This window comes from Podarcis filfolensis, assembly GCF_964270895.1.
Source record: "Podarcis filfolensis genome assembly, chromosome: 6".
In the NCBI taxonomy this organism is placed as follows: Eukaryota; Metazoa; Chordata; class Lepidosauria; order Squamata; family Lacertidae; genus Podarcis; species Podarcis filfolensis.
Genome location: NC_139609.1, coordinates 66,017,453 through 66,023,452, shown reverse-complemented (window position 1 = coordinate 66,023,452; position 6,000 = coordinate 66,017,453). Strand labels below are relative to the sequence as shown.

At 47.7% G+C, this 6,000-nt stretch overlaps 1 protein-coding gene across 21 annotated transcripts in view; it reads left to right on the top strand.

Moving 5' to 3' along the window:
* Positions 1-4,303: 4,303 nt before the first annotated feature.
* The window catches only part of CSDE1 (cold shock domain containing E1), a 28,519-nt gene continuing 26,822 nt past the window's right edge, over positions 4,304-6,000 (top strand). For 11 of the 21 annotated variants that reach the window (XM_083617376.1, XM_083617369.1, XM_083617373.1 and 8 more), the window contains exon 1: positions 4,368-4,503. The gene's annotated coding sequence lies outside the window, so the exon portion shown is untranslated. Of the gene's footprint in view, positions 4,504-4,741; positions 4,999-6,000 lie in introns of those variants that run through there. The other 10 variants (XM_083617367.1, XM_083617364.1, XM_083617381.1 and 7 more) reach the window with 9 other exon arrangements.

Sequence of the window (6,000 nt, the reverse complement as noted above, 5' to 3'; positions counted from 1 at the left end):
TTTTATATGTTGTGGCACTTTTTGTACCGTGGATAATTTATGGACTTACTTTACCATTGGCCAGTACCATTGTTTGCTGATTAACCACTTGGACCATTGCAAGTTACGTTCTGTATTTATCTGCAAATTAGGCTGAGTAAAGGGAACTGAAATTGGCATATGCTGGCTATAAATAGGTGTCTAGTGCAACCATGTTTATCAAACCAATTAAACCTTTAAGAATTTCATAAATGCCTATGTTTAACTTTGTAAAACCAAGATTTATTTCAGTCATTGACTGAAACAAAATGTACACATTCTCCTTCATACATGAGAATGACAAAAGCGAGCCTGTTTTCAAACCTAATTAGTAATTAGCTTTTCTCTAAAATATAGTCTAGGACACACAATATGAAATACAGTAAGTTAAAAGTACAATTCAAGCTGTTACCACTGCAACAGTACAATCCTATACATGTCTACTCTATTAGGCCTCCTCTCCCTCAACTACCACCAGGCAGCAGCCATTCCATCAGGCTGCCACAGTGGGAGAGTTAGGAAGCAGGGCTCATTCCATCAACCAGCCAAAAGACCAGCTCCATCAGGTGCCTCCTGCCTCTGAGCTGTTTCTAGGCCAGCTGGTCATTGTGAAAACTAATCTTTAATAATTGGCACCTGAGTTGCTTTTTGGTCTTTTCTCCCTTGCCCCTTGTGTTTTGAGATGGTAAGCCTGCAGGCAAAGTCTGCCTTGTTTTCATTGATTATATGTAAGCCACTCTGTGAACATTTTTAGCTGAAGAGTGGAGTACAAATGCTCCAAATAAATGAATTGTTTTTATTTAATTTGGGTCTTTGAGTAAAGCAAGGTTGGGAAACCGTTTTTAGCCAAATGGCATCATATCCTTTTGGGCAACATTTTGGGGCTTGTGTGTGAGTGAACGGGTCTGGAAGGAAAAGTGGATGGATGGAGGTAAATGTTACAAAGGGTCACAGTCAGCTAGTTTCTAAATGCACACGTACTTATCTGGACTTAGGACAGAGGTGTAAGAACGCATTCCCTATGGGCAGAAACCAATGCAGAGTGAAGCAGGGCCAGGGAGGGGTGTGTCTTGGGGAGAGTTTCGAGGCCCAGATAAAGGAGCTTGGCCTGAAGTTCTTCCCTGGGCTAAAACAACACAATCAAAAGTGTAAATGTCAGTCAGTATTAGCAACAGGAGATGGAAATGCCTTCACTTGCCAGTAGGTAAGGTAAAGGTAAACAATAGAATCTGTGTAGAGAAACTGCCAGTCAGTCCTCCCTAGTCCACCAAAGAGAGATCCATGACATGGAAAATACATCAGATATTGTATCCTTTGGAGAGTAAAAATATTGTCTGGTTCACACCTGATCATGATTCCTTCACCATCTGTAGTTTAATTGGAGATGTAGCCAATGGAAAACAAGGTAACCTGCACCTTTGCCCTTCAAGAAAATTACTTTGGGCCATAATGAATTGAATGTGGAGATATCTATCTATCTATCTATCTATCTATCTATCTATCTGTCTATCTATCTATCTAAGAGAGCAATTTGGTTAGGCATTTAATTCTAACTTGCAAACACAACAGTTTGTGATAATATTTGGCTTCCTCTAGCAGCTTTCTGCTATCCTGCTAGGCACTGGCTGAAATTACAAGGGAGAGAGAACCTGACAAAGTAGAATGTTCAGTATTTTTCAAACAGAAACAAGTTTCTTTCAGGTGGCCACTGAGTAAAATTATCCTTGCCTCTTATATGTACAAATGTGCTTCCTTTGTTTATCAGCCTTTTCCTATAAGTCATGTTTTGCAAATAATCTGTGGCTTCCTACCTCCCACAAATCAAGAATCAAGTTTGTCTACATTTTTCGTAAGTGTGCCTCTAGCTGAAAATTGCTTTGCAGTTAACAGACACTGCAAGAATAAAATAACACCTTTGTTTTAGAAAATAGGCATTCAGTTACCAGCCCAATATTGCACCTAATTTTATAGTGATGCTCATAATGGTTTGGACCTAAAAGTAGAGTGAGGTTGCTTTGGCTCATAGAAGGGGGCCTTGTTTGCACTCTTCATTGCAACAACACCATACACCCTTAAAAATTATCTCCTGAAGGTTGGAGAACGATTCAGTGGCTTTGGAGGGTGTGGAGAGACTACATTTGCAGAGGGGGGAATCTGCAGAGGGGGGAATCATGAGTGTGCAGAAATACCTTCTGTGTGTGCATGTTGGGACTGGAGTCGAAGCCTCTGGTTGGTTCACTAAAAGCACTGCTTTTGAGTCAATAAGGACAGGGCATCCCAACCTGCTTCAAGGTAATTCACTGACACAATCAGGGTTATGTCAACAGCCACTGTTGCTAGATATGGCATGCCAATATCCTGCATAGCTGTCACAAAAAGTAATTTATGTGCGCTCCTAAATCCAGTTAAGGAAGTTGCATACCATATTTTGCTGATACATAGTAATTACTATTATGGAGTTGCAATTATAATCCAATGCAACAGGCTAAACTAGTCTGACTAGCCTTGGTTTATTTACCCTACTTCCAAGCAAAGTGGTGTACCATGCAATGTTGCTGTTGTGTGGGAGATGATAGGTGTGTGTGTGTGTGTGTGAGTGAGTGAGAGAGAGAGAGAGAGAGAGAGAGAGACTGAGACTACTATGTGACACCTTGCACAGAGGACCCAATTTGTTTGTGTTTTATAGAAAAGGGAACTGGAGGCTTCTTGGTGGTCAAAGGTGTAGGAAGCTGCAATTCCAATTTGGGGGTCAGCTGTAGCTCAGATAGAGCATCTGCTTTGCATGCAGAAGGTCCCTGGTTCAATTTCCAGGTGGGGCTGAGGTCCCTGCCTGAAACCCAGGAGAGCTGATGCCAATCAAGGTAGACAGCACTGAACTAGATGGGCCAATGGTCTGACTCAGTATAAGGCAGTTTCCCATGTTGCAGGTAGTTCTACAGATACTCTTATTGTAAATGGAGCCAGCCATTCAGTAAGCTAGAACTAAAAAGGTGGAGCCAATAGGCAGCTCCTAAAGTGCAAGGATGTTTCCAGCATGAACCTTGAGATATTTGTGGTGGTGAACAAAGGGGGATTTAAAATGTATTAGAGGAGGAAATGATAGCCCTGTGAAACATTATAAATCCTTTGTTCCCTGTCTTCTTGTCTCCGTTCATTTTTCTTGCAGCCACCCCGTTCATGTGCCTTTTGCTTCCTCTGCATAAAGCATTGTTAATTCTCCCTCTGCCATTCCCCTTTTCTAGCCCCAAGTATTTTTGCAGGGGCCTTAGGGCATGCTCAAGCAGCTATTCCTCTGTGTTAATAAGACTCTCTGCTTACAGGTTATTACACAAGCTGCTTTGACTCTTCACATTAGTCTGCAGCTGAAATAGCTTAGTTTAGACTGCTCAACCTGCCCTATCAATGCTTCTTACTTCCAGGAAAAATAAGAGTAACGGAGGGATAAGAGGTGTGGAAAAGCACACTATGCCAAACTAGGAAAGCTGACAATAGTTATGGTTGCCAATGCAAGGTAATTCCCAGTGCCTTAGGCTACAAATCCCTACACATCATTCTGAATTGGACACATCTACCCATCTTACGTGAGGGAAATGAAGTAGATGCAGGGCTGGCTGAGGGAAAGGACAAGATGGTTAACAGGTGAAGCTTATTCCTGCATGGAGATGGGTATAGCTTCCCCTGCTGAATCTCCTGTCTGTTGTGCAGCTGCTTAGAAGTACAAGAGGCATGCAAGAAAATAAATAGTAGTAGTCGTAGACTGTGGCCTGGAAACTGCCTGCATTGCAGGCATGTGAAATTATGCGGTGGGGTGGGGTGGGGTAGGTGGTGCTAGCAGCCAACCATATGCCTACAGACATTGGGCATCCTAGCACAGGGGCTAATAGCCATAGGCATCTGGTTGGCCAATATTGGAACAGGTTGCTGGGCTAGACGGGCTGCTGGCCTGATCCAACCGGCTCTTGCGTGAGGGATGGTGACAATTGGGAGTCCAGTCGAGCAACATCTGGAGGGTCACAGGTTTTCCGTCCCTGCTGCAAAACAGCTGGACAGTTCACATCCTTCAGCGGAGGGTTTGCAATGTTATTGTGTCATTCTGCTGGTTTGATTAGATGCCTTCCGTTTGCCGGGCTCATGGTTTTCATGACCTTTGTTACACATTTCACCCATCTTTTCACATTTTGCAATAAAGATGCAATTCGTGCATCTCAATACCGCACGGCGCCCCTTTAAGCAGCAGCTGCCCTGAAAGGCGGCCAATAAGTAAACAGAGAGCAAAGGCGCGCATGCGCTTTTGAGCGGCTACTTATCCCGAAGCCTCCCTTAGAGCCTGAGCTCCCGCTTCCACCCCCCCGCCCGGCCTTGCTGCGCACGCGCGGAACCGCCCTCCTCTCTGCCCTCGAGTCTCGCGAGAAGCCGGGATTTATTCCTACGTGCTGTGCCGTGCTGCTCATGGCGGCGCTGGAGCGGGGGCGCTGAGCTGTTGGGGTAAGTGGGGTTGTCCCTGCCGGGAGGCCGGCAGCCTCCTCTGCCCGCTCGGCGCGACCTTGACGGTGGCGGGCAGGGAGAGCCGAGGGGGCTTGGAATGTCGCCTGTCACTCTGTCCCAGGGACCAACGGTCTAGCGCGGGGGGAACCCCTCCCCCACCCGCCGTGCGCCCTGCTCGTTTGACAGACGGGCGCAAAGAGGCGGGGGGGGGGCGGGAAGGGAGGGAGAAGCGAGAGAAAGGGAACCCTGCTGGGCCGAGCGGGCTCCCTCGCTCTCTTCTCTCCCCAGCTTCCGTTTGTCTCCAGGCAGGGCCCTAAAGAGAGGGAGGGAAAGGGAGCGGACTGGTGGGCCCGAACCCCGACATCACTACGGCTCCCAATGTGCACCGCGCGACTGGCCTTCGTTCGCAGGGGCCGCTGGGGCTTGGAGTTTAGGGGCGCGGTGCTCTGGGCGGCCGCGGCGATGGAAAGCACTCCAACTCCCGGCGCGGCGCCTGTAAGCTGCGCGGCCACTGGGCCTTCTGGGGGGTGGAGTCCTGGCACCTCGTCTTCGGCGGAGCGGAGTGGGAGACGGGAACTACCTCTCCCGGCATGCAGCGTGCGGGTGCGGGGAGGGGAAGAGGAGGTCAATCTTCCTTTGTGTGAGGGGGAGCGGTCGCCATTTTCCTTCTCTCCCTCGCTTTACCCCCACCGCGCCCCAGCCTCGAGAGAGGGGCAGATAGTGGACACGCCCCAGGCGCCTGAGGGGAAGAACGTGCCCGTCGGTGTAACCGGCCGGAGGGGCGCCCAGGGCTGGATTCCGGCCTTGGCTCGCCCCCAGGCGCAGCAGGGCTGGGGCTTTGGGTTTCCGCATCCTTTCCTTTTCGGATGCGGACCCCCGCCCCGCAAGCGTTAGATCGCCCCTCAGTAGTAGGAGCCACCATCTTGCTGCCTCAGTGCCATGTGCTGTGGCTTTCTTTAATGTGATGCTGCGGCACAGGGTGGAATGGCCACCCGTAGCTCCTTTCGCTCCTGTGGGCGAAGCTGAGGAAACAGACGATTGTCTGGCACCGCTCTGCGGTCGTCAGAAGTCCGTTTTGAGTGCTAACCCTACAACTAGGCAATTCAATTCATTTGCTGCAATATAAAACTATAAAGGCATTGCAATCGTGCATTCATATCTCAGAGCAATATTTTGAGGCTTTCTTCAATTATTAATACATACTGCCTAACCAGCATATTCGCCCTTTAGGTTATAAGCATTAAATATGGGTGCAGTATGATCCGTAAGCCCCATTTAAGAATAAAGCCTTCTTAATTCTATTGATGCCTTTGATTTGCTGGTGACTTTGTCTCCAAACGATGACTATTTGCTGATTTACTCAGTGGAAAAGGGCTATATAACAATACTGATTTAATAAAAGCGATATTGAATTGCAGTGCACTCCTGTGTGTGTGCATATATATACACACTCTTGGGAGTAAACCCACTGAATTTGGTGGTCCTTTATCCTAAGTA